The sequence below is a fragment of the Halichoeres trimaculatus genome, unplaced genomic scaffold (genome assembly GCF_033239565.1).
Source record: "Halichoeres trimaculatus isolate MK-OKI-2021-1 unplaced genomic scaffold, fHalTri1.1 fHalTri1_scaffold_13, whole genome shotgun sequence".
Lineage (NCBI taxonomy): Eukaryota > Metazoa > Chordata > Actinopteri > Labriformes > Labridae > Halichoeres > Halichoeres trimaculatus.
In genome coordinates this window covers 28,771,226-28,798,382 of record NW_027437191.1, presented here as the reverse complement: position 1 = coordinate 28,798,382, position 27,157 = coordinate 28,771,226, and the positions used below count along the sequence as shown (strand labels likewise).

The window sequence follows — 27,157 nt, the reverse complement described above, 5'->3', positions numbered from 1 at the left end:
ATGCTGTGAGACATGTCTGTAATGTGTAACGTTAGTGAATCCTGGTTATGTCCTGCCAGTCATTTACCAATCAGAGCTAACGTAACCTCACTCTTCATTTTATTGATAGACTCTCAAGTTTGAACAGACCACTGCAGAATAACTGCTGACTGTGGGTTGGAATAAACATTAGTACAATCAGCTTAGTTTTTTTATCCTTAAGCCTGGGCGGTATAACTCTCCTGTTTGTCTTTCTTCTGTTCTCCCGTTCTCTTCTGTCTGACAGTTAGGCTCCAGTGTCCACCACCACTACAAAATTAATCACAGAATTTGGTGAGCTGTCATAGATAAAGACTTGGATGTGCCGTAAATCAATCCAGTCTCGCTCGACCCAATTGGGAAGCTATGAAGAAGCTACAAAGTAGCATTTTGAAAAAACCTGCTGATAATCTCACTTCATATATCTAGAACGGAGAAATTTTCAAGCTCACGTAGAAACTCACCTTAGTTCCTTTTAACATGTGAAACTAATATGCCAAATATTAACTAAACAAAAACAAACAAGAGGGGAAACAATGTCAGTGTGTCTTGTTTACAAGATCATTGATAAAAGTTGGATGAGACAGGATCAAACACAGCTAAAATCTTTTTGAATTAATTGAAGAATTCTCCCCCTGTGATAGAAATGGGGCACTATCCCCGCCCTGGAGGTGCTGATCACTCTCAGGTTTTGTGCAAATGAGGCTGTCAGCTCTAAGCTATAAATACCACCCAGACCTGTAAAAGTAGGTGAATTATCACCAAATATATCAATGCTTATGTTGTTTTACAAAAGTGCATGTATGTCTAATTTGGTACAGGTTTAATTCTGCTTAACAACGCCATGAGAAATCTTCAGCATCAGAGTCCTCTTTTCAATCTGAAAGCTGTAGAAAATGGTTGGAGGTAAATAATGCAAACATACCTTCTGCTTTACAAGTTTAAACATGCAAAAGGAGCGAGTGTGGTCCTTTAAGAGTCCCTGCCCCTTCACTCAAAAAACAGTCCAATTCAGTCCATTGTTTCCCTCCATCTGTGTACACCCAGATCCAGGATGTTTACCAAGAGTGAGAAATAACCTTGGACTGCACACAGCTCCACACACGCTCCACTACATTTAGCCAAAACCCCTTGGAGTATAGAATACATATAGAGTAGACAGTGGTGAGCTGCAGCTTGCCTAGAGTCATTTTTCTTCCCTGTGTAGCGATGGGAGCAGGAAAGTTAGATCTAGCAGAAGATGCATAGTGAAAATGTTCCATGCAATATGCATAACCTTAATGTAAAAAGGCAGAACGACTGCATAGAAACGGAGCAGTGCTCTGCGTGTCGTCTAAGGACACAGATAAATGAAACCTGCCTGCTGTAATCCCACAAATAGAAACAAAATATATCTCGGTATCAGTTAAATGATGATTTTCTTCTTCAGTTACAGCGTATTATGTAATCTGTTTAGACAGGCACTTCTACATATCTGCTTTTCTCAGCTGCTCTCTGTGTCTTTGCTCACCTAATTTTTCACAGCACATTTTCAATCTCAAACACGTTTGCTGCCAGACTGATAAATCCACATGAATATTCATCATTTATTGAACTCCATCGGTCTCCGAGCAATTTGGAGTGCGAGCGTGGGTGCGCGTGTCCTTATTTCAACCTGAGTAGCGTTGAGGGAGGCCTTGTCAGCCGTGCTGGGATGTTCAGAGCCGTGCAGCGGGTTTGGGGCTGAGAGCATGGAGCACAGGGGAATAATGCAGCAAAGACAGCGAGAGAAGGGTATTATCTTTCTTCTCTCTCCATCCTCTCTGTTAATTTAGCTTGAACTAACTGCTCCTCTTCTAAATTGAATTGACAGACTATTAAATCTTTGCTGAGATGGATGAGGGTCTTAAAGATTCAGCCGTTTGTGCATTTTCAGATGCTGAAGGACAACCCTTTCTTAATGTAGCTGTTGCCACAAGAAGCTTTTCAGCATTTAATAGCTTTTAAATCATGGTTTGAAGTTTTATCTTCAAATCTCAACTCAACCTCACATAAAAACCTCAAATAAAGGTCAGCTTTAAAAACACAGTCTCACCCAACAGGACATAAAGTAACCAATAAATTTTCTGTTTGTTATTTCCAAAATAAAATCTTCTTGTTCCATCATCACAGACTTCTGAAATCAAACCTCACCTGTCCCTTAGTTGTCCCTTGATATCAAAAGATAAGTGGTCAATTTTCTGTTGTTACATGCTGTATTAACATCAGCAAACTCTGCTTTTTCTCCAAAATTTTCTCCATTAGGGGGCCATAAGGAGAAAATGTGTCAGGATAGTTTTGTGGCGTGATGAGGATCTAGATTTTATTACGATTGTTTTTTTTAATGATGACTGTTTTGACCTGAAAACAACATTTTTAGCCCCAATTATTTCTACATTCTGAACAATATTTATGCATCATTTTTTTCCTTTCTGCGCCATTTCATAACTTTAATCTCACATTTTCACCTCATTATAAATAGAGATGGGAATCAAAAAAAAGGTTCCTGTTGAGAATCGATAAGAAGTGTTTCAATCCATCGATATCATTAGCCTTTATGCTTAACGATACCCTAATCGATTCTTGACACTATACCAGAGCTACAGGACCTTATGTGACTAGTCTGCTGCAGCTATCTTAGCTTAGCAGTTAGATAACGTTTTCCAAGAAAATTCTGACTCTGAAGAACTCAACTCACAAAGAAATGTACATTAGTCTTTCACAGGAGATTCCAATCCAAAACATTCAACATGGTATAAGTCTCCTTATTTACCAATAAGGATATTAACAAAATAGTGCTAGTTTAGTGCTATCGTAAATATTAGAGGTGTCCCAGTTCGACAATGATATCGGATATCGGTACAATATCCGCTAAAAAACAAGTATCGGATTATATCGGATTATGTCGGAATGCATCTAAAATCTCCAATTTAAGCACTCCGATATAAGCACTCCATTCCAGACTCTGCTCCTGCTGTTTTTATTTGATTTATTTAGGTTATTTTCTGGGTCTTCTAATTTATTCTTTATTTTATTCAATTACTAGGATATTCTTATGTTTAATGTTAAAATTTCTGTTACCCATTGGTTAATAATAAATGGGTCAGTTTTTCCTCATACCTACTGTTGCTGACTACTGTTCTTTGTTTGAATAATATCACTTAATCAAGCCTTTTCTAACATGACAGACATACTACAAAATAAGAAATAAAAGTATGCATGTTTAATGCTGATATCGTATCGGATTAATATCGGTATTGGCTAATACTCAATGCTGCAGTATCGGTATCGTATCAGAAGTGAAAATGTAATATCGTGACATCCCTAGTTAATATGTATAGAAAATTGCACTGATATGCTAGAGGTTAGCATACATCTGTATAACTTTGGCTTCAGAATAGAATTTCAACTTTCGTCACAGAAACATATAGTTACTCTTTGTAGAAAATAAAAACAAACAACTCCAAATGTCAAAATACTAAAACAAGCAAATGAAAGCAAAGTTACAGTAGGCTCATGGCTGGCTTTATAACTACGGCAAGGTTCCAAACAACTTAAAGTAATGTTATAACCACTTTGAGACACTAGATGGCCTGCTTGAGTCAATAATATATTACAAAACAGTACATCAACGTCACATGACGTGCAATTTTTTCCTTATTTCTGTATATTTATGCCCAGAGATATCCAGTGACCAATTACATACATATTTACTAGAAAACCTGTAAAGCTACTTTCATTACAGAGAAATTCACAGACGGAATTGATAAAGGAATCGATAAAGGATCACATCGATAAGCAGAATGGATAAAGGCATGTACACATAATTAAGAGCATGATTTGATGTTAGTGCTATGATTAATATATTATAAGAAGAAAGTTCAGGGCTGTGTGACAATGGACCTCAGGCTACTATTGCAGATGTAGCACGGATTGTGAAGTAAGCTGTCATCCCCGCATTTAGTAAGCTAACTAGCCCCAATCCTGTCTCCTTTAACACAAGCTTCAACAATAAATTGGCTACAAAGTTTGTCAGGTGCTTTCAGTGAAGAGCAGCAACAGGAAAAGTTTTCTCACCATCAGCTCACAGAGCTCGACTATCAAGCTTCAGCAGGATGGTGGAGTTTTCTACAAACTGATCCCTTACCTTGAACAAAACCAGCCCTGGAGCAGGTTAGACGCTCCGCATAAATTATTATAAATTGAGTCACCTCAGAGTGGTGAAAACCTGAGTTAGCCTTGAAGTTGCCTCAATAACTGACACCCTTGAAGGATAACTGTCTGAAACAACTACAGGTTGACAGATCAGTTCATAAAAATGAAAATGTGTCTTAATCAGGTTGAATAATAGACTCATCTATAAAAGGGAGGGTTTTCATGGTGTCATCTTAAACTTTCAGAGCTTGTACTGCTGTTTTTCTCTCATATTTTCATACATTAACATTATTTGTACAAAAAGTAGAAGCTTTAGTAGGATAACTGATGCTGGAAACCACTGGCAGGAGCAACACACAGGTCAAACCTGCCCAAGTCGAAGATGAACTCATAAAAAATCTTTGGCTCATTTTCAGCCAACTCCAGCCCCAGCTCTTCTCTCATTCTCCTCCTTCTCCCACTGGCTTTGCTTTCTCTTAATACTGACCTCAGCTCACCTCTGCCATCCTAAAAACACGGCCTTCAGCCACAGTTAGAAGCTCAATCACTGAAACAATAAATAAAGCATGAGCGTTTTCACCCAACAAAGTAACCAGATAAGAATATTCCAGGAATATTCAAGAAGAACCAGAGTTGAATAATAAACAAAGTTAGACGATGTTGGTTCTGCAGGACAACGAGCCAAAGTATACAACAAGCTGCTACACGAGCTTCACCTGTGAAACCTGCTTCAGCAACAAGCTTCAGTGTTACTCACTTGATCTAGGGCTCCAGTGGGTGAGTCATGTGGGGGCTGTGATGGCCTCGTCCAGGGCTCAGAGCGAAGATACAGGGAGGAAGGAGGACAGAGGGTCAGGTCAGAGGTGGGCGAGCAGCTCGAGACGATGGAGCGGTGGTGGTGGGTTTATGGCTCCACGGCCGCTCTGTCACATGGCACCATCCCAGGTGCGGGGAGAAGCCCGCTGGCCTCTGACTGGGAGGAGACAACGGGGAAAAGAGAAATAAGAGACGGTTATTATCAGCGTTTAGATACAGTGCAAACATTGTACTGAGGAAGGCTGGCTTCTCAGGGAAGTTAGTGATGATGAATGAGATGAGTACAAGTTGACACCTCATTCGGAGGTGGAGCGCAAAGTGGAAGTACCCACAGGTTGTAAAATATTATCAGTCAGGTGATGCTTTACTTTAAAACATCGAACTCAAACCCAAAGCAGACATTTTGACTGATTTCACTGGTAGTGAGCATGTTTTCCTACACCATCTTCTCTCTTCAGCTATCTCATCTAACTAAGGTAAACATGCCTGAAAATATGGCTTAAGAAAAAAGAAAAATCTTCCAGGAAGTCCATTTCTGCCATGAAAAATGTAGAAAACAAGGCTGTTTCAGCAGTGTGCTGTTAGCGGTGTCATCTGAAACCTACCCCCCTTGGCAGTGGTTTCAGTCTTTAAAAATAACTACAATCCTTATGCTGATGGTCTTGTTTGCTTGTGTAGCTCACAGAGAGGAATCCATACTACTTTTAGTCCTTTTCCACATGATCTTAGGCCTAAAAAAATCAGTAAATTGTTGGAAAATTAACTCAAATTAACTCATATCATTTCTGAGCGACTAGGGAAGGAGAAAAAAATCAAGACACTTTATATATACATTTTTTTTTTTGGTCAGACAGCTTGTAAAAACAAGAATTCTGGAGAGAAACGTGGGGTGATGTAAACCTGCTCTATTAGTTAAAATGATATCAAAATTAATACTTTTGTGCCAAAATACTGATGCAATAACTTCATAAACATTTTTTTTATATTTCTGTTTCTTTACTGTTTGATCATGTGGTCGCTGTGTGCTGATTTATTGTTTTCTCTGGAGCTAACATGGAAAATTTCACAGTTGTGGATAATATTAGGGGTTTCCCAATATTAGCAGAGATTCAACTAGCTGTAGTGTGTCTTAAAAGGGGGAAATATCCCACAAAAACAAGTACATAGCTATCACACAGTAATACTTTTAACATCCAAACTTTGCTGTAGATGTTCAGCGCACACAGAAATTAATAATCTTCTATGTCAGAGGTTCCCAAACTTTTCACGCTTCGCACCTTCTTTTACCTTACCTTAACTTAGCTGATGCACCTCCAATGCCCAAAACATGAAAAATTATTTTAAAAAGTGTAGTTTTTAAAGCAAAATATACGTAGGGATGGGTACCATTCGCATTTGAAATGATACAGTACCAATGCGCGGAACCTAGCAATAAGTATCTGTACTCAACAGTACCAATATTCAAATCTTTTTGTGTTAATGTGATGAAAAATATTATTTTTTTAAAACAATTAAATATATATTTCTTTTAATTTTACATTTTCATTCTTCTATATATAACCTTGCAATGCTGTGTTCATGTCCAGCATGGAAAATCACCTACTCTTCCACTCCCTCACAGTCACAAAGATGCATTTAGGTACCTAAACATGGTACCTTTTGATTTCATGTGAATCGGTTCCTGGTACTTTTGTCAGAATTTTGTCGGCACCTATAAGAGTACCTAACTTGGTACCCATCCCTACATATATGGTATTAAGTTTAATAAAATAGGCTACTGTTAACACAAAACAGGATGTACAATAATGGGCCAAATGACCACTCACATTAGAAACTGGGGAGAATAACAGTAAGCTATAATATACTAATGACAATTATAATATTTGAAAGTCAAGTAAGGGGCAGAGCGGTGAATAGCAGTCATTACTGTGTGACAAAAATTCAACATCTAAATATTTAAACTATTAACCCCCATTAAAAAGTCTTTATATTATTTATTTAATTATTTACATATTCATTTATTGATACAATATCAATAAATAATGGTGCTCAGCTGCCATTCAGTGGCGGCTGCTGGTCAGTCAAGGAGGGGAAGCTCATTTTTTTCTGGTCTACATCATAAATTTGGAGTGTTATTTATTTCAATGTAAATTCTACCCTCTGTGCCAGCTTGTTAGCAGCTGGAGCTGCTACGCGAGACTATGACAGGCTGTAAGTGTGAGTGACAGGGGGAGAAGCTCCACAGCTGTAGCTGTAGCTGCTTATTGGTGAAAAGAGAGAGAATCTTTAAACACAACGCTCGTCGTTTTTAAGAAAAGTACACTCACTGAGGATCGATAAAACCTCCGGATCAGTCCAGAAAAACTGAATGTAGAACTCAGACGATGCTCCGTTGGAGGGTTATACTTTAAGATCGCTGACTGGCTCATTTCACTGTCAATCAAAGTCAGCCTCAGACAGATCATCCAATCATCATGCAGAAGCCCAGCTTCCAGGCCAGCCCACTGCCTCATAGACCCCCAGAGACGCTGAGCGTCCGATGGGCGGGACAAAGCCCAGCGTTTATCCAATGACAGTCCAGTTTCCACAGTGGAACAATCCACTCTACGCTTCCACGCTGAAGTCAGAAGACGCCCAGTGTCCGACTGTAGAGCATATTTTGTCAATAAAATGTACACACAGCAGTACATATCACCACTTTTTTGGGGGACATTTTAGAGGAAGCTGAGCTTCCCTTCCAGTCTCAGAGCAATCGCCACTGCTGCCATTACACTTAGGCTGTGCACCCCATAGCGACAGCTCGCGCACCACACTCTAGGGAATCCCTGTTCTATGTGATCAGAGACTTAATGTTTCCTTTTTATGCACAGGTTTCTAAAAATGCATTGTAAACTCCTAAGTCCTGCACTTTTAGTGTGAACAAAGAAGTAAACCTGTAATGTTTCGTTATGCACCCTTATGTTGTTTGCAAGGAAGTGTAATACTGGACAAAGCAACATCAATCTGAAGTCTGGACTACACGCTAGTTCACCCTCCTCTTCTGCACATTTATCAACGTTTGAAGAATAATTTGTGCTGCTTTCCACGGTATAAGGGAGGAAACTCTATAACTCAAGCCTCCTCTCCCCAATTAGAGCTAATTCACAACCTGAAGTCTTCTTTTTTTCCACTAATAAAAAGAATTCCAGCATTAAACTTGAAGTGCGAGACAGATAAGAGTAATTAAAGACCTACATTTTCTGCGGGCTGTCATCATTAGACAGATTATCCCACATAGCTCTAAACTGTCAGCGCTGGATGCTTCAACTAAGAAGAGCCCAGACACATATCCACTTTAACAGTGAGTTTTCAGCACACACACTTAGAGAGAGAGAGACACACACACACACAGCAGATGAGAGTATAGTAGAGACGTCTGCACACTGATTCATCTGCTCCTGATGTTTGTGTTTCTTGACAAGACATCGGCCTGATATCCGCAGACAGCTGGCTGGTTAGCTACACAGCAGGTGGGCTGGAGTGAACACACTCAGATCTGCACACTGTTCTGTCAACTTCCGCAGCCTCAGCTCGAGAAATCATAACAGTTGTCAACAAACAGAACCGAGGACACACATCAGTGTGCCGAAGTCTGTCTGTGTGGTAGAAGAAACCACTAAATTCACCACAAGCTACTGGGAGGCTGTTAGACTCCTGCAGCTGGTGTGTTTGATTTACATGAGTTAACACGGCTAATTTCTACCACTTCCTAATGATGAGGCCATAAAACTAATTAAATCAAGCAGCCAAGAACTTCGTTTTTATGGAGGATAATAACGTTATTTCTTTGCACAAAAAAAAGAAAAAAAAATTGAAGCAAAAAGATATTCTATGAGTCTGTAGTCACGTTCACACATGCACCAAAATCCTAAAAATTTCCACACCAGACTTCATGTGTTAGCCTGATTGTTTCCTTCCAGCTTTCTTGTAAAATTTGTGTCTCAAGTCGAAAAAAAAAAAATTATCCTAAGCAAGATTAGAGTTGTGACAGGCACAAACTCTAATGAGCTTAAGAAACAAATTGTTTAGACACAGTGTTGTGACATTTGCGGTAAACTTTTAATGCCTACTAAATATTTCTAGGAGCAAGAAGCTTGGAACACTTGTTGTTTTCATAAAGTTTAGACCCCCTGTTAATGGTGGGTGGTGGGTGATGGGTTTATTTGCCGAAGCGAAGTAAATAACTAAAGGTTGAGTTTAAAAAAAAAAAGTTCCAACATAGTTCAGCATCTAGGCTCCCATAACAACGAAAACAACCACTTGACCTGTGTTGATGGACCCTAGAGACCATTTGTGGAGTCAAAAACACTTTGTCCGACCCTGTACTTTGTGGTTTGCTGAAGTTCCTGAATGAATGACAATAAAACTCTGAGTTGGGGAACTTGAGGCTGAGAAAACAAATATTTTGATTCACAGTTGCCAAGCCTCGGCCTACTTTTTGCAGTTATGTTATGAATGATGATCTAAATCTTGGTTTCTCAATGGCTCCAGTGCTGCACAGTCCTCTCCGTCAGAACTAGGGTTGCACGATATACTGATACTGAGAAAATATCGATACCCCCTGTTTTCAAAAAGTAAACAATACCACGTTTTAAGTATCAATACTCCAAGGCAATTTTTCGTCTGAATCAGAGACATTTTGACTCAGGCAACTTGTGAGTCTGCAGCCACCAAGGTGGGTCCTCTCTCCTCTCTGGGGAGAGACTTGCTCTCTGTCCAAAGTGTGTGTTGTTGTGAAGTTAGACAGTGAGCCTGTAGTGGCTTTGCGTGTTGATGCTTGGTTGTTATCAGTCCAACAAAGTTGTTAACGTGCATCTTAATTATCCGATCTCGTGCTGACTAGCTCACAGTTTGATTTCTTAAGCTGCATGCAAACGTACAGAAGGAGTTACAGACATAGGTTTAAGTTCCAACGTCCTGTGAACCGACCGCAGCTTGTCGAAAAAGCTGGTGTACAGAGCGAAATTTGGCATTACTTGGCTTGCGAAGCCGACAGTCAGGGCGGCTTCACAAGCTAATACACGTTTCAAAGCCTGTCTATAAAGCTTCCTACCGACACACACACGGAGGGAACACTACAAACATGATGAAGCACCTCACCGTTCAGCATCCTCACCTCCTTAAAGAGCAAGAGTGACAGATTCAAACGACGTGCCCAAACACAAAAGTCAAACAATTGTCAATTACTTTGTAACGAGAAAACTAGTTCACCACGACTTTAAGTTGATGCAGACGCAACCCTGAGTCACAGAGCTGTGTGGTGTTGGCAGCTTAAATAAGTGACAAGTAGCTTTCTAACCTCAACGATGCTAGAAACCTATAGGAGACACTTCAGTGTTGCATCTGTGAAAGAGCTGAAATAACACAGGTACACTTTGTTTTCAGAGTATTCATGTTAAAAGGTGCTTTTCAATGTATCAACACACACAGTGTAGGTTAAACTACAGTGTGCTGAGCATGAAATCAATAGATGGCTGTTAAAGTCTGTCAGGGTTATTTTACCTGCTCATTACTTTACAAAAATTACTATTTTCTGGTTTTCTATTTATTTGAAATATATTTGAGAATAATAAATGAGTTCAGGTTCCCTCTAGGACAGTGGTCCCCAAACTATGGCCTGGGGGCCGGATACGGCCCGCCTCCACATTTTGCCCGGCCCCCCAAACAATACCAGAGGTGCATTATGATTTTTTTTTTTTTTTTTCAGTCTGGCCATGTGATCGAGACTTACACATGCATAGAACGTAACTTTCTATTCCACACACCCTTCTGCAGTCTGTGCCCTATCTGAAACCCCTCCCTTAAAAAAATAAAAAAATAAAAAATAAAAAAAATCCAATTATACAACCATACTGGTAGTGAAATGTTTTGTGCTGGTAGGTGTTGTATCACTTAGTTCGGTTTCTTAGCCTTCTTGCTTCCTGGTCTTCACAGTGAAGTTAATGAGAGAGCTGCAAACAGTGGTGTCTACAAGAAAGTTCATGTTTCATGGTCTTTTTTTCAGTGAAAAACATGAAAAGGGTTATTTAGTTATTATTTATTTCATAAATAGTATTGTATGTTTCATTAATAATGTTATCATTTATTTTCCTTTTTTCCCTGTCAAAATCCCAGAAAGGATTATTAATATTTGGTTAATATATATTAATATGTGTGGCTTTCTGGGAAACAAAAATTTGGACACCTCTGCGATCGTCACACTTTTTTTTACAAACTGACCCTGGCCCTACGTCAGAGAAGGGAAAAGTTGTTTGGCCCTGACGGGAAAAAGTTTGAGGACTCCTGCTCTAGGAATTGATTCTGCATGTAATCTATAAAACTTTGTGTGTGTGTGTGTGTGTGTTTTCTGAAATATTAGCACAGTTTACAAATCTCCCTTAGCCCCACAGACACGCAAAAAGATGTCAGAAAACTCACTTGAGACAGCCTTCTCTTCAAGCTGTTTATTTTATTCGTTTTCTGATGTTTTAAGTTTGCCATGGTATCACTTAAGTATCAATATCGAAATTTTTTAGGCAGGTATCGTATCGGATCATAATTTTGGCAACGTGACAACACTAGTCAGAACTGCTCATAGGTGCAGCCATGAGAGCTGAGAGAGGTGGATGTGAACCTGACTGTTCACCAAAATTTGGCACCAGGAGAAACATCTGATGGGATTTATCTGACATAACCTCTGTATGGACCTTTTGTTACAGTCACGTCATAAATTAAAAACAGTGAATATAACTGTAACTCCACAGACCTACACACGGAGGCTTTATGATGATGATGGATGCAACGCTGGAATTCAATTGGCTGAGAGGTTTAACCAGCATCATATGCATCAGATAAGGATGATAAGACTAAGTCCCACTCCAGATGTTGAAGTGTGCTCAGGAAAAGCAGGGCACACCTTCACACACCGGATTAATTACCATAGCCAGTAATTTATGTGTATTCATATTAAACATGCGGACTCTTCTCTGGCTACTTTAAGCATTTCTGTAAAAAAAAAAGGTTTTCTTTTAAGTCTTTTACTGATTACAATCCAGGTTTTAGCTGCAAACAATCCACAATACAGGTATGAAAGAGTTAAAAAACTAAAACACAACAAATCCACTGGAGGAAAACTTCTGACCGGGATAAAAATGTTGCTTTACTACAGCATAAGTAAGAAATCAGAATGTCTGTAAGGTCTTTTTTTACAGCTAAATCAAGCAAGATTAGTGTACATAATCAGCTGCAGGGATAGTTTAGCTGTGAAAGCCACCCACAAATTTGGGGAACTGAAATTACACCCAGCCTAATCATGAGATGTGACATTTCTGGCAGGCATTCAAAGACTTTTCCTCGACTGGTTTGTGACATAAAAATGGGAAAGGAACTTGAATTTGAATTATACAATTTGACATGACTGCAGGTTAACAGTTTCATACACCTGTTCCAGACTGTTAAGTACATGTAAGGGAATTATCTTCTTCTTAAATTGTGGAGATGACAAACTTCTCAGGGAATTTCTGCCTCCTTAATGGACGTAAAAGAAAACACAGACCATTTCCTTTGTTGTTACAAAAGTATGAAGCACTATCAGAAGAGGATAATGCTGCATTCCACAAAGTCCTCAAGTTTCAGAGGAAGCTTCATCCGTCCTTCGACTTTAACCATCGGCAGCGTTGGCTTTGTTTTGGAACAGTATGATGGTCTTTACGCTGCATCTATCAGTGATTGTAAATACGTCCAAGGACTACATGACAAATGGCACAGATGTGAAAAGGTCAGTCAGCTTATACAAGCACGTGTTATCAGCTGGAGTAAGATTGATGAAAAAGCCCAAATTCAGATCTTATTTTTATTGTAATCCAGTCGCACTTCATGCATTGAATTGGTGTGAACATCACATGTTATAGCACTCACAATACAGTCATGAGTTCTGGTCTAACACCTTATTATGCAACACTGAACCACTGCCAACAATCACAGCCATAACACACTCAGATTGTTCATGAGATGATTGCTGATTTATGGCTCCATTCAACCAAGAATAAAGAGGAAGAAAGACTTTTAATAACACAAGCTTCCAGCCACGCAGTGAATGACTTCTTGCTTTGATTTTTGTCCATATTATAATTTGAAAATGCATGAAAACAAAATACTGGACTGCCTACAATAAAGTATTCAATCAAGCTCTTATTTTAGTATTCTCTACTGATAACTTGCATACCACATGGCTCCTAATGTCACCCAAACCCAGACATGAAGATAGATGAGGATACAAAGGCAGCAAGAGCCAGTGCATCCAGGAGGTTATCATGCAGGCACCTCCCTTACCTTAACTGTTAGCTTCAGCATCCTTTAACCAACCCCTTCCCTTCAAGCTATCGCTAACCTCTTGTTCTAACCACACACAGAAATAAAGATGTGAGATGAAATGAAAAGCACAAAAAGACATGTTTAAATAAAGCAGGGTCAGTGTGAAAAGCTTGTTTGGGCTCCTCCTAAAGTAGGTCTGGCTGTATGCTCTACCTCCCCCTACTCCCTCGTACTAATTTACTCTAATCAGAGATAAGATAAGAAAAAAGGGAGAAAACAGAGGAAAGGGTTTGTAAAGAGATGTTAGAAATAAAAAAACAGGGAAGGCAGAGTCATGGAAGGAAAGTTGATTGGATTAGGCTGCATGCTCTACCTCCTCCTTCTCCACCCTAATCAGAGATGAGTTTGACAATGTGAGAGAAAACAGAGAAAAAAAGTATATATAGGTAGGTTAGAAAAAGAGGCAGAGAAGGCAGAGTCAGTGCAAGAAAGTTGACTGCTCTACCGCCCCCAACTTAAACGAATCTGGAATGAAAGAGAAAGGAGAGGAGAAGAGATGGAAAACAGAAAAGTGTGTTGAGATGTAGGAGAAAAGGAAGAAAAGGAAGAGTCAGGACATGAAAGATAACTGGGTTAGGTTCCCCTCCATCAGTTCTACCTGTATGCTCTACCTCCCCTTACTTCTGAACTCTAATCAAGGGTCAGAAAAAGTAGGGAACAAAAAAATAGTATGATGACAGAAGTTATAAGATGCAGGAAAGACAAAAAAACTTGACTTGACTAGATTAGGCTGCATGCTCTACCTTTCCCTAATTAAATTGCAGGAAGGAAGGATGATAAAAAGGAGTGAAAATATGTCTGTAGTGATATGTTAGAATGATGACAAGTAAGATAAAGCCAAAGTGAGATGCTTGAATGGGCAAAAGCCCAGTTTGGCCGAATGCTCTACCTTCCCCCCTCTAAAGCGTAGACAGGAGAGAGGACACAGAATAAAGAGTAAAGGCAAGGTTAAGAAAAGTCAGGGAAGGCAGAGTCAAAAAAGTTGAGTTGGTTAAGTGCACTCACCCCAGTCTAGGCTGTATGCCCTACCTCCCACAACTCTGCCGTTTACAAGAAGATAGGAACAAAAAGGAGTGAAAGTAAGGAGAAAAAAGGAAGAGTCAGGACATAAAGATGACTGGGTTAGGTTTCCCTCTATCGGGTATACCTGTATGCTCTACCTCCCCCCACTTCTGAACTATAATCAAAGGTCAGTAAGAGTAGGAAACAAAAAAATAGTATGACAACAGATGTTATAAGATGCAGGAAAGACAGTAAAAGTTCATTAGACTAGATTAGGCTGCATGCTCTACCCCTCCCTACTCTGTAAATTTCAGGAAGGAAGGATGTTAAAAAGGAGTGAAAATATGTCTGTAGTGATATGTTAGAAAGATGGCAAGAAAAACAAAGCCAAAGTGAGATGCTTGTGTGGGCAAGAGCCTTGTTTGGCTGGATGCTCTACCTTCCCCCCTCTAAATAACAAAGAAAGTAGACAAGAGAGAGGAAACAGAATAAAGAGTAAAGGCAAGGTTAAGAAAAATCAGGGAGGGCAAAGTCAAAAAACTTGACTTGGCAAAGCACACTCACCCCAGTCTAGGCTGTATGCCCTACCTCCCACTACTCTGTTGTTTGGGGTAAGAAAGAAACAAAAAGGAGAGGAAGTAAAGAGACGTGTCTGTAGTGATATGTTAGAAAAGAGACAAGAGCCATGGTCAGAGCTCATCCCAGCCTGGATTGGCTGTATGCTCTACCTTAGCAATGCTCTACCCTACCTTGTCCAACCACATTACTCTGTCAAAACTGTTTGGACTCTACTCCCGTTTTTGTTTTTTAATAATTATTTTAGCACTAATGCAATTGTTAACTTCTGCCTGTATCTTTTTGTTGTTTTGCCTATATATGAACAGCACTTTGTTCTGGTTGTTTTAAAGTGCTTTACAAATAATGTTGACTTTGAGTAAATTATGACAATTTTTTTTTACATCATACTGAATAAGTTTTATGACTTACATAAGGTACAAAAGCTTAAACAGTTTCAGTGATCTCAAACTACAGTCCGATTACCTGAAAACGTGCTGCAAACAACACGTTTGTCCTCACCCAGCACTTCGAAACGCTTACACACTTTAGCCGACATGACAACAATCAATCACACCAGGGCTCACCAGGACAGCTAATTACAGCTGAGTGGGTCAATAATTACAGTTCTATGAGCGCCGTAATGATGGTGGTGTGTTTTTCACAACGCATCCAATGCACCCGGCCTTATCTGCAAAGGTTTATTTGCTTCCTGGGTTTTCTTTGTATAACCTGGCACTTGACATTGGATGTTCTGCAAACATTTTTCAAAAACAGAGAACACACACACACACACACACTGAGTCTTCCCTAAAAACAAAACCATGCTCGTGTCAACATCGGCTGAAGGTTTTTAACATCAGTTTGAAGTATTTTTTTAGCTGTACTCAACTCGGTAACACGTCAAAGTATCAAAAGCACAACGTTCGGCGTTGGGAGTATGAGTAGTAGGCATCACAGGAGGTATTCACACCAAACCTCTCTTGCAAAAAACTATGACCAGTTAACAGCTCGAAATCTCTCAAAGTTTTACAACTTGAAAATAACACGAATGGTGGAAGAAAATATCTTAAACTTTAACATAATCAAACACTTGTACTGCAATATCTCAGGCTTTAATCCCAGAAAATGACTGAAAATTCAAGCAATGAGAGAACTTGGTACTCTTGTTGCTTTATTTTGCTTTAAACTAAGGCAGCCCAAATGATCGATTTGGCATAGTAAAATTATGAGTATGAAGTAACTCATTTTAAAGATCCCATATTTTGCTCTTTTTCTGCAGTTTAATATGGATCTTTGATGTCTTCTTGAAATGGTAGTAACATGTTTTGGTCCAAAAAGCCAACAAATCAAGCACAGCAGCATTGTTTCCAGGCTCTCGTAGCCCCTCTGTTCAGAACGCTCTGATTTAGTGGGCGTGACCTTCATATGTAAATGAGCCACCGCTGATACTGCTCCGCTCTTCAGTGTCACTGAGAGTGGCACCACAAGCTCAGAGTGCACAATGTTTAGAAAACAGTGAAGCTCATTTACCGTAACATTACAGGCTACAACAACAGGCTAACCACAGCTAAAGTTAGCATCCTGAAGCTAACACAGAAACAGGGGGGACACTGAGGAAAAGCTCTTCCATCTGCTCCACAGCACACAGTATTTAAAATACTCACATTTCCAGGGTCTGAGGTTTGTTGGTGGATGGTTGGTAATGCGCCTGGATTCAGGACCAGTCTATTCGCTAGCCCTCTGTTGTACTGTCCAAAGTTGGAAAAGCAGTCGGCTGTGAAGTGACGAGCACACACATGCACAGTTTTACTGAGTGTAGCTGGAACATTTCCTTGATAAATGAACTCTAGCCACTTAGTCTTGTCTTCTTCGGAGATGGGAAGCTTGTGCATGGAACTATGTGGCTGTTTACAGCCAAAAACAGAGCAGTGATGGCTCTTCAACTTCAGCATTCTCCTCCCAGGGAGGGGAGTGGGCAGGGAGGGGGTTTGGGGGTATCTGCTCCGGTGGACCAATCAGGTCAGACTTGCTCCTGATTGGTCAAAAAAGGGAAATGCTGACGTTGGCAAATCCCTGAAATTCCAAACGGCTCGTTTTAGGTCAGGATTTTACATTCACAAGCACTACTAAGTGCAGGTTTTGTCATTAAATATCACATTTTGTGGGCTGGGAGGAAAGCCAAAGACCCACAAATTTCACTAAAAGACTTGATAAAGTGATTTTTGCATACTATGGGACTGTTGAGAATTCAATGAATCTGGGTCAAAAATCTGCTATGGGGACATAACTCTCCAGATTTAGGTAAACTGAGGTTTGACAGGAATTCCCTAACCTGTTTTCACACAGGCATTTTTTTCACCCCGGTTTGTTTGCAACACTTCTTTCTCGCCAGTCATCTCGCCAAACCTGTTTGTCCTTTCAGATATATTTAGCCGTCAAAAAAACAAAACACACCTCTGTGACCTTTATTTTAACAAAGGAGAGAGTGAAAGGAGCTCAGTGGACATTCCTTTGAATATCTGAGAGGCAGCGGCTTTAGCTCGTTATGCATGCAGGGAAATGACAAACACAGACTTTACAATGGGTCCTTTAATGACCTGTAATATACTTAAGATTACCCTGTGACGTAAAGTGAATGTATTGCATAATTACAGCCAACAATGAAATGCAACAATGCCTGGATTTCACCACAGCGTATATAATCTTTAAATACATGAGACACTGACATTTCCCAATCATATCTTTCTTTAAAGACGTCTGAAACAAGACAGAGGTGTGACATAACTGCAGCACGTTAAATGGTCATAAACCAACAGCCAGCGTCGAAAGATCGAGATCACAATCAGTAAACATTTGCAGTGCATTGTTCCCTTCTCCACACCTCCCTTCCTCCTGGTCCCCTGGTCCCTTCAGTCAATGGCAGCAGTCTAGACATCACAGATGCAGGAGGTGTACTCCTCTGCAGCCTCTCTGCTGTGCAATAAATCAAACTGATTTCCCCCCTGACTCCAGAGAAAGGCAAAGCTGTTACAGACGTTCATGTGTGCTAAAGTTTCTCACACAGGGTGCTTTGGTCTTTGTGATCTAGCGAGTCAAACTGTGAGTCTCTTTAAGGTGTACTTCCTTAAATCTCTACAGACAGTGTAAAGGTAGAGGAGCTGCATGCTTCGTCGATGCCCCCCCTTTAGGCAAATGTGCGGTTTGGGATTTTATCCCATAAACATAAATTTACTTGACATAACTAGCTTCCACTCCTCCCCAGCTCCTCTCCACATGTTCACCTTGCATAATAAATCCCTCAGGCCCGAGTCACAGGCCTGAAGTCGGCATTTTACCATGAAATGAAAGTAAAACTGGAACGTTCTCAATGACAACACGGTTATTAGTGAAAAAATGCTGTCATGGCTCGCTTTACAACTTTTCTCAAAGTCACCTGACATTAGTCATTTCTACCTGGGAGTATACCTCATGAAGGTTTGGAGACAAAAGTTCCTTGAATGTATCTCTAGATCCTGAATCACTCACCCCCTCCTCTGACATGAATACAGCCCTCCAGTCACAGCAAACATATAACTCAGCTCTCATTCACTATTCCGTGCCACCTCATCTCCTCTCTGCCTCCATCTCCTGCCTGTGACCCCAAAATCAATCACAGTCATCTTGAAGGGTGCCTCAAATCCTCAAATGCATCTCAAGTAGAGCGGGAGCTCACTGCGGGAATAATGATTGAGGATAGACAGGTGTATCCTTCACAGAAGCCCTTTCAGCACCTGTGATGTATAGACACAGGACTGGGTTGCTTTCTGTTTGCATTTTCCTTTTGCTGGGGAGCAGCTGTGAGCAGCAGTCTAGTTTAAAACAAATGTGTCACATTCTTCCTTTTCTATATTGTGTTGTGTCATCCATCAATTAATCCTGCTATTAGATCTGTCAGTGTGTCCGCAAACGGCTTACTTTACCTGCACTGGCAGGTTTCCTCCCTTTATGCACACAGCAGAGCATCCTGCCCCACCTCCTACAGTGTCTCTCACCTGTGTGTGATCTTTTAACATTAAGTATAATTTCTTAAAGATGCCCAATTCGCACAAACCCAATTTAGAAAAGTTTCCTGTGATATCATGTTAGTACATCAGGTCTGCTGAAAGCTCTCAGAATATTTTAACAAATTATGTAAATATGTATTCCATCTCATAACTCTGAACTGTAACTTTTTATGCCTGTACTCTAACATTTGTCAATACTTTAACCTTCAAATTTTGCTGTTTTGCTTTTTTCTTTGCTGGGGGTTTAATGTCATCTTTTGAACTGCCTTGTTGCCAAAACGTGCCATCAAAATAAAACTGCCTTGCATGTTAAAAGATATGTTATTGACAGAATTTTGCAAAGATCCAAAACTAAGATGGTATATGATGACAAAAGCAGCAAAGATTGAAAAGTTTCTTCGTATTGTATGGTATCATATTGTGCAATAATCCATAATTTGTGTCTCTATCTTTGAACCATATTCTTAGTCAAATGTTCATATTTATATTTTATACGTATATTCAATTTATTACTTCTTTATATTTGTATTTTTATTTTTATTTCTTAGATCTTATCATTTTATATTTTTTACTTCCGTATGTCTTTCCTCATTGAATATATCATGTTGTATTAAAAAAAAAAGGTGGACACACGTATCACATTGTTAAAATAATATCACAAAAGCTATTAAACTCAATTAACATTTATAAAAGGCACCGGAAGGCCTTTCTCAGAAAATGCATGAAATTGCTTAAAAATGTTGGCTGAAGGCTGAAATATTCAGTCGTTCATGCTGTCCATATTATTTAACACCTGTTGCTTTGACTCCTCTCTTCTCCCTTTTTTAACTGCTTGCATTCGCCACCCTGTCACATGAGAGGGACAGAAAACAGACAGGAAAGGATCATAAAGTGAAAAATGAAGACCTTTTCACTAGGAATGGGTACCGAATTAAGTAATTTATAGGTATTGACCGAATTCTGCCAAAAGCACCGAGTACCAATTCACATAAAATCAAAAGGTACCATGTTTAGGTACCTGGATGCATTCTTGAGACTGTTAATGAGTGGAAGAGTAGGTGATTTTCCATGCTGGACAACTTCAGCCCATTATTTATCGGTTTATTATATAAATGGAGTTTGGTGTGTTGGCTGATATCCTATATTTTATTTTTGAGCTAACATCCGCCAATACGATTAAGTGCCGATAATATCCATTTCTGTCAAACTGAGAATAATGTAATCCGTGTTACTATCTGCTTGTAGTCAAAGGCTTATATTCAGCATAAAAAAGGATCTGGAGCCAAAAATTTAAAAACTTTGTTACTGTAAATTTTCACAGCAAAGTTTCTCAGAGGAACTTTCCCACCCCGCCGACCCTGCCAAAGTCTTACAGACCTGACTTCTCACTAAACAAAAGTTGGTAACAACACCACATGTTAACTTCACACAGCTGATTCCATATCTTAAGTGAGACGACGACAACTGCTGAACTTCCTGTTGCTCACTCCGCAGTTTCCTCAGTTCACAGAACAAGTACACGTTCACAGAGGATAAAGCACCTGTGGTGAAAAGTTCCCTCCATTCTGTGACTTCATTTCCAGTAATGTTATTCAGGCACACGCTCTTCATCAGAAACACCTACAACATCCACATGGGGAGGCAGGAACTGTTGTGCGACTCTTCTCATTGTGGCCTGACCTTGTTCACGAAAACTGGGCCACTGGGGCTTGACTCACTCAAAACAAACCGCATTCTCCTTGCTCTGTTTTCTCGTTCGCCCTATCAATTTCTTCCTGTATGAGGTCTTTCTGTTTCTCTCATTCTTCGCCCTTACCTGTTCTCCTTTCCTCCATTTCCTCCCAACCCCTCACAAATTCTCACAGTCTGCTGCACAGGCATTTTTTTTTCTTTACAGGCGAGAATGTAGGCCATCGCTCTGACAGCAGGAAGGCAGCGAGGAGTCGAAAGTAGCGGCGCTTTTCTCTTCTTCCCCTGCATTCTGCTCGCTCGCAGCAGCTGAATACAGTACAGCGTGTATACATGTGTGTGTGCCTTAGAGAGCTGGAATCGAGGGACAAACAACAGCATGCAGGCTGCACCTAGAGCTGATCTGTTTCTGCTTCTCCACATCCCGCAGCGTACTATCAAAGAAGATCTCAAACACAAAATCTAAAGACAAGAGTTTATTCTATCTGATTGTGATAACAGTAATTTGCCAGGACTGTGTAAACAAACCCTTCACTGGATGTTTGAACAACACAGAATCTGTAGACTTCACACCTGGATAAAGACAAACTGCAGCAAAAAAAAGAAACTATTCCTTCAAATTCCTTCAGTAAACAAACAAGAAACCACACGCTGTGGGTTGATGAAATTTAAGCTTTGTGAGGATTACTTTCTGCCTCACCTGCCAAGACAACCCACTACTACTCTGTAACCCAGAAAAAAATAAATATATACTCCCAAAAGCTTACAGATATGACACCAAGCAGCAGTGTAGAATCTGTGTTTTCTGTTTCTTTGGTAAACACATGGAAAGTGTGTGCAGAGGCCAGTGTGAGCAAAGTTTAAGGCCGGGCAATTACATCAGATTGAGTGAACTTCAAAACTGTTTGGTAAAGATGGGGTAATACGTCAGCCTATATCAGCCTGACACAGATCTATCTTTGGTATGTTGGCTATTAAATAACAAACAGTGACATTACTGATACGAATCTAGTTCATGGTATATTTGTGGCAACAGTGTCTCTATTTCATACACAAACAACAAGCTCATTTCCTGACCACAGAAATGTCTTTGATTTCTTTGACGTTTTCTGGTATGTAAGCAGAGAGGTATCATATCTTGATTACTGGAAAGCAAATGTTTGCATAAAGGTTTTTTAAGGTTTAAGATGTTATATAAAACTTCAATGCAATGGTGTGAACAAACAGTCACCAACACTACGATCAATGTAATGCAGATGTGCAAAGACATGTAGTTCCTCGAATGTCCACTTGAGGCTGGCTGCAAGATCGAGAGTTGAAAGGCCCATTTCTCCAGATATATAAACACATCTGTTGTGATGATGTAAGGCTCACAAAGATTAAAAAAGTTAGATCAGATATTGATGGCAATGGTTACTGACTCCAAAAGTTAGCTCTGGTATCAGTTCCAAAGGGTCGATCCATAGGGCAGGTCTATTCAACTCAGTTCTACGCTCTCTGTATTTCTCATTTCTGGACCTAAAAGTTGGATCAGTGCATCTCTTACATTTTCATGTTGTAGTGTAGCTTGTGCATCTTGTAAACATGTTAGCAAGCATTTCCAGCTAGCAAAAAGGACCTAGAAAAGCTGAGCTAAGAACAGTACTAATATCAATACTGATAGCTTTTCAAACAGGAATACTCTGGAGGATCGTAAACACCTTTTGCACGACAACGTTTCATCCAAAAACGCTACAACACAGTAAAAAAACCTGTGTTTAAACAGAAACACTGAGGGACTGAAAATGCAGTAGTAAGCATGCCAGGCCCATAGGTGGCACTGTGACTGTCTTGCCCAGAGGCCGCTTTTGGTAGATCTGCACCAAACTAGAGTTGAGCCGATCACCTGGTGTATTGGGGTATACTAAGTGCAGAAGTGGAGCAACAGATGCAAATTTTGTTAAAAGACAGTCACAGATTCAGCAGCACAAGCACAACATGGAAGTCCGTGATGATCGTAACAATGGTACTGTTGGACTGCCGTATGAGTAGTGTTAACACTGAAAACGGGCGGCAAAGGTATCGGCAGCGCTTCAGAAAAATTCCACTCTGGAGGCCGTTGTCAAAAGTTGCATTTTAGGTCGGCTAAAACGCAGTTTCCGTGTCAACGCGAGGCCTAACCGCATATTTGGTGGTCATGTGAACGGCCCCTTCTTGGCAAGAAGACTGTAAATGAAGCAGGTGATGTAGGGAGACAAACATAAAAGCAACTCCAAAACATGTACTACCCAGAAGTAAATTTAGATCCTGGTTCTGACGGTTGAAAAGCGCGTAGTTCTGAGGGAAAGTTTCTGTGGTTAAAAAAACCCTACGGTGGTGCCACAGGAAAAAACAAAATTGCTTAAAATAAGATGCTACATCGAGAACTTGTGTGAAAGTAGGGGTGTAACGGTACATGTATCCGTGCCAAACCGCTCCATAAGGCCGTTCGGTTCGGTACAGTGCTGTATTCGAATGAGTACAGTAAGTTTACGCTGCTTCACATGGCTATTTAATATTCACGTAGGTACTCGTCTATGATTGGCTGAGCAGGGAAGGCGTTTTAATATTCATGAGGAAAGTGGTCTGTGATTCGTGCTTTGCGATCATGTGCATATCATGTGGACGTGACGTCTCACGGTGAGCCAATCAGAAGATGAATATCAAAGAGCTTCCGTAGCCACAGGAGCTTGTGTCTGAATTGTGCATCATGGCTGCTGCTAACGACCAACTGGAGCCTGAAGAGCCTCCCTCCTCGCTGTATAATGGCAAGTTTTTGGTTTAATAAACATGCTTAAAAAGCAAATGGTTTTGCGTTGTTCCATACTATACCGAAAATGTACCAAACCGTGACCCTAAAACCAAGGTACGTACCGAACCGTGATTTTTCTGTACCATTATGCCCCTATGTGAAAGAAGCTAAAAGATTTAACATGGTACAGGTACTTTGACCTGTGGGTGGCGCTAAGGGAAAAGTCAGGGAAAGTTGAGTTTCATACAGTACCATCCTCTTGGGACAATGAGCGACTGCACCAAATTCCATGAAAATCAATCTAATGGTCGTTGAGATATTCCTAGTCTTTAAATGAGAATTGAATTAAGGATGCATATCATTGTTTGCTGATGATGTTATGATGCTCAGCCTCCTGTAGAGAAACTACAGAAAAGGTAGTGTTACTGATTTAAATCAGGTGGATTTGAGTGTGTGAAAAGTTTCTGAGAAAAACCCAGACAAGAGGACAAAACAACAAATAAAACTTAAACTGTAGATTTGCATAAATCTTCCCTCTTGAAAGGATGACATAAATCAATAATCGAGCAAGATTAAACATAATTAAATTAAGAAAATTAAGGACAAAACCACCAAAATGTTGAAAGAGTAAAGCAAAACCAAATCACAAGATGCTGATTTGGAGTTACTGATTCAGGTCATGCCAAGCTTAGTGAGGACCTTAATGGTGTTACAGTATAATATTTATATACAGTATAAATAATAAATTATGTGCAGCTACCAGAAACTGAAATAAGGCACTGAGAAAATTCACAAGATTTTATTTATAAAAAGAAAAAAAGAGTGACAGGTGAGCTGCACAGATTCATCCCTCTACACACCCAACACTCATCCATTTTCCTGAGCCAAAATAAAAGCAGCACGGTGACACTTGAACAGGTTGTTTGCAGGTGTCCTCACAGGGTTGAAAAACAAACCAGCATGCTCACATACTACAGCTACAGCAGAAGAATGCTGTGACAGTGTCAGGCAGGCTGCAGCAGCACTGCTGAGTGCTAAAATGGCTGCTCATTCTCCATACAGACACAGAGCTTAGCTGGGAGGAGGAGGGCTCCCACTCCCAACAATTTGCCTCGAATGTGGCTCATCTTTAGGTGGGCTTCACAGATTGTTTGTAGAGTCAGGCAAGGAAAGGCTTTTGCTGTTGCTTTGAGCAGAATGAACTGAAAATGCATGAGATTGTGATATCAGGATTGTGTTGATACTACAGTTTCCTCCTTATCTGCCTCCACATCAGTATGCACAAACTCTATCTTTGAGACGAGGGGTAAAACTGCAGTGTGTTAGTGTGTCACTACGCTGTGATAAGATCAGGTTAATGCTGCTGAATCTAAGAGGAAGAGAAAGAGCATGCTTCATTGAAAAGATATCAAATTGTGTGTATTTTTCAATCTTTAATCCACAACAAAACTTTTGATAAGCCTGGCTCATGTGGTCAAAGTATGGAGAGGTGAGAGGCCTCTTTCCACCGTCTTACTCCAGTGTTTTTCTTGAGTTGTTTACAGTTAGCGTGTCCTTAGGCAGTCACTGTGGCAGCAGAGTGGCAAACTTTGAACTGAATAATAGAGGCCTACAGTGAACTCTATATCCTGAGCCTTATCTGGGCCACATCTTACCCCAGAGAGGCCCAGCTACAATGTTTTTACTTAGAGCATTGCAAAGTCTGCAGTGCTCCAATGCTACACAAACAGACAGCCAGGCTGCTATCAGCGAGCTCAAAGAAACAGCCAATTTAATTAAGAGAATTGAATTAACGAGCTAAACAAATTATTTAAGGAAATCAAGATTTTATAGTGATGACAGGGATTCTGTTGGTTATAAGTGGCTGCATGAGGATAAATCTGAGATTAATAGCATTCTGTGCTGTTTCTCATCCAGCATATCATAGTATAATCGCAGCAGTTTTAGGCAAATGCCAACACTTAAACCACTTGTTAAAAAAAATGAAACAAACTGTTTTTTTCTCACTCACAAATAAAGGTGCTCCTGTGGAAAACTTCTCCAGACGTGTTTAAAGAAGGACAAGTACAATTCAACCTCATAACCAGACGGTATTAACACTTTACAGACAAAACTCTTCCCAAACAGGACAACTCTTCACCCAAACAGCTACAGCTATTTGACTTCACAAAGAGGACAAATAAAACCAATGCTCTAATGTCCTTCATAACCTATCTACTGCAATGCCAACACTGCTCTTAGAAACAACCAACCTTCAGTCAGTTAAAGAATAGGATGTTCCAATAATCACAAAATGAAAAACCATGCATGAAATTATTAGCATATTAGCGGCGTTAGCAGATTTAAGTCTAGAAAGTTAAATATCAGTGTCAGCAGCTGCTATTTCTAATGATCATGTGACCTATTCTGTGCACATGAGGACAACTGACACACACCAACAACAAGCAACAGCATGTTGGCTACGTGACTGACTTTTAAGGTGTCAGGAAAGGAGAGCAGATCACTTATATGCAAATTCAGACACTCCTTTAACACTGTAATTGCGCTGTGCACTATATTTCTGCATCTTTAAGTACTGTCATTCTAAACAATGAGAGTTTCTAAGAAAGATTTTTTAAAAATGATGTCATCCCTAGTACAGAGTCCTGCACAGGGTCGGGTACCCGCAAAAACAGCTGATTTGCAGGTGGTTTTTAAAAACGGGTCAGGTCGCAGGTTTTAGTCTGACACATCAAAATTAATATAAAATAATAATAAATACAATAAAATAAAACGTAAGTTGTAAGCTGGTTGTAAGGCTGTGACCATATATTACTGATATAATACATCCATGGTTGTGACATGATCACGGCTCGTACCTTTCTTTCTTTATTGATTTATATGACAGGGACCATGTACAAATACATTAATCTTTCAATAGAAAAGATGCTTTGTACCAGATTTAGCAAATGCTAATTTCCATCTGCAGTCCCTGGGCAGGTTCACAACAATCACAATGCAATTACATAACTGTTTATGTTAAAAACTATTACAAAACACAATACATTAGCTCATTTAAAATTATTATACATCAGTGTCAAATCCTATATACAAAATCAACCGGACTGATGCTGACACAGTTGGTTATCAAGAATATATTTCTTTAGATTTCTAGAAAAAATGTTTAGATCTACAGAACATTTCAGACTGTCTGGGAGTTGATTCCATTGTTTAATGGTTTTGAATGAAAAAGCTGTTCGAGCAAAGGCAGAGGATCTTTTTAGGACAGCACAGTTTCTGTGAACTGTCGAGCAAGATGTTCGGGTTGTTTGCTCAGAGTAAAGTTGAACAATTTTTTTTAATGGAGGTGGAGCAATGTTATTGACAATTTTAAAGATATTTCTTAAGTTTGTAAATAAAATTTAATTGTCAAAACTTAATATTTTATACCTACTAAGAATACTGCAATGATGATAATGAAGAGGTTTTTTGTCCAGTACCTTTAGTGCCTGATTATAGACGGATCCGGTGGTATGAGTGTGGTCTCTTTGGCCAACAAGACAGGCAATAAGTGATGTGAGAAATGACCAAAGCGACCTTCTGAGCGTCGCTTAGGTCTGGACAGAAAGTAAGTCTACTATTACACATGTTAAAGTCCTTTTAAGAGATTAAAAGTTTAAAAGCATTAAACTTAAAAACGAGTGATTTTACAGTTGTA

The 27,157-nt window shown here is 39.8% G+C and overlaps 1 protein-coding gene across 2 annotated transcripts in view; it reads right to left on the bottom strand.

The window, feature by feature from the left end:
- ncoa1 (nuclear receptor coactivator 1) overlaps positions 1-27,157 on the bottom strand; it is a 68,607-nt gene that overhangs the window by 39,237 nt on the left and 2,213 nt on the right. For both annotated transcript variants that reach the window (XM_074685758.1, XM_074685759.1), the window contains exon 2: positions 4,949-5,164. The gene's annotated coding sequence lies outside the window, so the exon portion shown is untranslated. The remainder of the gene's footprint in view (positions 1-4,948; positions 5,165-27,157) is intronic.